At 41.4% G+C, this 4,266-nt stretch overlaps 1 pseudogene; it reads left to right on the top strand.

The window, feature by feature from the left end:
- Positions 1-2,296: 2,296 nt before the first annotated feature.
- Positions 2,297-3,682, top strand: LOC128309152 (uncharacterized; annotated as a pseudogene).
- The last annotated feature ends 584 nt before the right edge of the window (positions 3,683-4,266 follow it).

Below are 4,266 nucleotides of genomic sequence, written 5' to 3'. Positions count from 1 at the left end.
CTAAGTTGCCAATAGCCACCGTAACTGCGCATGCGACTGGGTGGAGTTGGAAGACAGAGACGGACCGTGAGGGCCTTGTGATCCGAAAAAGATAGGACATGCATATGAGTCGTCCTCAACTGTATCTTAAGCGACGACGAAACGTAACAGCGATCGATACGTGATCCAGAACCACTTGTGATATAGGAGAACTCAACCGAGTTACCTCGTAAAGCCTCCCAACTATCACACATACCCATGTTATTTACTACGTTTCGGAGAGAATGGCTGAAATTTCTCGCTCCCGTCACGTCCTTTGACTCCAACACACTGTTGAAGTCGCCTGCAAGAATCACATGTTGACATGCATTTCGCAGGTAGAACGCAGGTTCGCAGGTTCGCTCGAAAAATTCTTCCCTCTCCCCTCTACGTTGACTCCCAGAGGGAGCGTAAACATTGCATAGGGTGGCAGTATTCTCAAGTCGAAGACAAATCAGACGCGAATCCAAACTGCGTTCGACGTGAGAAAATTTTAGATGATCACGTAAAGCAATCGCTGTACCCCTCCCCGCACCGTCGACATTGGTAATGACACTAAATCCGGGAATCGTCAAATCTGGAACACATACCTCCTGAAGAAATACGATATCCAGTTCTGTCGTCCTGATAAATGTTCTGAGAGCATCAATTTTTGTCGTGTTAGAAATTGCATTAATGTTAATAGTAGCCAAGTTGTAGGTATTATTAACATTATCACCTACCGCTTTGGAGTTCATCATGACGAAATTTACATGGGTTGTGGTGTGAAAGTGAGCCTTTTTGTAGAGCGGCCAGACTTACGCTTGGTCACACTCCCTTGGCTGTGTGTGGAAGAACACGAGGATTCACTCTCGTTGTCCATCTCCGCATTTTGCTTGCGTTTAATGCCAAGCATTTCATCAGTGGAGAGGGAGGAAATGGGACGAGAAGGGATATCGAGCGGAGATTTAAATACTGCTTCCTTCTCTTGTGTTGGTGGGATGGATTGGAACGACCATCCAGTATTGCCGTTGCGAGCAGCGGCAGGAGCGTTTGTAGCAACAGCAGCGGCAGGAACAAGTATAGATGGGCCAACGGCAGGATCGAGTTCAGCCGTTAGCACTGCAGCAGCTTCATCCTTTGTTGCACCTTTCTCTTGTATGCCCTTCTGTGGTAGTGCTTCGGATGTCACTCGGCTTATCGGAATGATTAGCCTTTGGGCAATTTTTGATGTGGATGCTGCAACGCGCTTTACATCCACAGATGTTTTCAGATCGGACGTTGCAAAAGAAGAATATTTAGGTTTTTTCTTCATCTTCCTATTGCTGACGACAGTAAACAGTGGCTCATCAGCGGCGTGGTGTGGTGTTGGTGGTGTGCGTAAGGCGTTAGCGTATGATGCCTTTTGCGACGGTTTCTCTTGGGACAGGGTTTCTCTAAAGCGGCATTGTCGACTTTGAACACAGTTTAGTCCGTGATGAACCGGTTCTTGACAGCTACGGCAAGTTTGTCGTTGTCCTGGATAGGACACAGCGGTCACTTCGTCGCCCAGTGTAATATACGACTTTATGGGATTCATTACCCTCATTCGCACGTGTCGAACTCCAGAGGAAACCCCTGCAAATCGTGTTGACGGTTCCCACACTTCTCTGGTGATAGAAAATACCTCACCATACACAGACAATGCTGTTTTCACAACAGCATCCGGAACTCCAGGGGGCAAGTCACGGAGTTTCACAATCGTGGTGTTGTCCTCCATTGCGATTGTGACAGGAAACTTCTTCCCATCGTGCGTGAGTGAGTGCTTCCCCGCGTGTTCACTAACTAGAGCTTGAGCTTCCTCCAGCGTGTTCATCGTGACATAAACAATGCCCTTCACTCCGTTCAGCTGAACCAAGGACACCTTTTCTACTCCAACTTTCAAGGTATCCACCAAGAAATCCAACGTTTCATTCTGGGACGGCTTTACCGGAATGCTTGAGTAGTCGATACGGAAGGTGTTCCTATCGTGTCGAGAAAATTTTCCGTCGCACATTGCGAGGCTTGCAAAACAATAATACGCGTGTTGTTACTTTGACGTCTGCAAGCGAACTGTGGCCGAAAACTAGAAATTCAACGAAAAATGCTTTGCCAAGTTTCGCATTACCATTTGACATTCCAACACGTGCTTCGGTTCTTATGAAATGATAGTGATTTGAGTTGTCTATTTAATGGGTTTAATTTGGATTTATTTGTGGTTTGTGCGATTTATTTTGTAATTGTGATTTGATGTCAACCTTGTGAATTGAATGAAAGTGAAATGTCTAAAGAAAACTACGCGCAGTACTTAAAAAAGTGATGTTTTGTACCGACGAAAGCGACTCCTGGACGACATGAGAAATGAAGATATAAGTCATACTGCCGCAGAGCTACCATTTAACCAAACTGATGATGGTTTGTTTTATTGTCTATTATTTAGTCTATTGGTTAAAATTCAACAACAATTCGTTCTTCGTTTAAGGTGTAGTGAAACCAGGTTGTGACACAGCAGAAGAGCTTGTTGGCGATGCAACGTTGAGGAGGAAGATAACGCTGTTCCTCCCCAGACAACCTCACTACGACCACAGAGTCTGATTAGGGTCGTAGAATTTTCATTTATTCTACACTACGACTTTGTGGTCGTAAAAGCAGATTGGTTCGAAATCGTGCTATTTTATATCATGCCAACAGAGAATACATGGAAATAAAAACAGAAACTTTTCAAATGACTGGAAAACTTTCAATATTTAACTGTTTCGGTCTTAAACGTTTTTATAAATTTCGTTCAATTGCCGAAAACTCGAAATTCAACGAAAAATGCAATGCAAATGTGACACAGCAGAAAAGCTTGCTGGCGATGCATCCTTCATCGATGAGGAGGAAGATAACGCTGTTCCTAGTATCTCCGATAGTTCTAGCGATGATGAATGTGAGAGTGATGAAGGAGTCATTGATTTTAAATCAATGGATATTACAAATTGCTTGAAGTATTTTGCTTTATCAACCAATCAAAAGCACTCGGCGATGAACATGTTGCTCTCGATTTTAAATATGAAAACAAATTTTGTGCTTCCAAAGGATGCTAGAACGCTTTTAAGCACCAATAGCCGGAACCGGAGACCGGAACTAAGTGCTCTCGGAAACGGTACGTTCTGGACCCGTGGTATTAAGAAGAGCCTCATGGACAATTTATGGTAAGAAGTATGACATAATCTTTTATTTCATTTGTTTGTTTTGTTTTTTTACATTCTTTTAGCTATTTATTGGTTTTCGTATTTTTAGGTTTTCTATTGTGACAGAAACAATATCTCTGAATATTTGTATTGATGGACTTCCGTTGCACAAAAGTAGCAACATGCAATTTTGGCCCATCATGATAAATATTCACGAAATGCCTCTGATCGCACCTATTACAACAGCGTTATATTGTGGGCGCACAAAACCAACTAATGCTCAACAATTTATGGACTTATTGGTAAAAGAGCTGAACAAATTAATGGACGAAGGGCTTGAGTTAAATAGTCGCCGAGTGCAAGTAATAATACGCGCAATAATAGCAGATTCTCCGGCAAGAGCATTTTTGAAAGGTAATTCCTTAAAGTTTGATGTTAATATTCATATGTGGTTTCAATGTTTAGGGTTTCATATTAATAACTTTCTTGATTAATTGTACATCACACAATTAGCTACAACTGATTACTTTTCATTCATTTCAACATTTGCATTAACTCAACAACGTTTGCAATTTACAATCATCGAGTGTAGGCAATACCTTACCTTTTCTCAACCAAAAGGAAAACCAATGAGTTGTTCCTTTATCCTTTATCCTTGATGTATGTGCAACTAGTGAATGTTTTGTAATACTTATTAGCTGATTTTGGCTTAATTAACATATTTCTTTCTATAAAAAATCGAAAGGAATGTGCATTTTTAGACTTTAACAATTATGATGTACATTTTTTGCTGTATCATTGAAAAAAATGCAAATGTCTTTCGAGCAACGTCCCTGACCTTTTCATCCTATTTGGAGTAATGAGTAAACGTCGTAATCCAAACCAGACTTCTTTAATTGATACACATGATATAAATGCAGCTAGTTAAAATATTAAAATATTCTATACTTTTCATTCCAGGTGTGGCCTATTACAACTCTAAAGAAGGATGTTCTAAATGTACCTGTGAGGGGGAATACGATTACGACGGTAAATGCGTTATTTTCAGGGATACAAATGCGCCATTGAGAACAGACCA

The sequence above is a fragment of the Anopheles moucheti genome, unplaced genomic scaffold (genome assembly GCF_943734755.1).
Source record: "Anopheles moucheti unplaced genomic scaffold, idAnoMoucSN_F20_07 scaffold_38_ctg1, whole genome shotgun sequence".
NCBI classification, from domain to species: Eukaryota; Metazoa; Arthropoda; class Insecta; order Diptera; family Culicidae; genus Anopheles; species Anopheles moucheti.
Note: the sequence above shows the minus strand (reverse complement) of the source record. Positions and strands in the feature narration are given on the sequence as shown.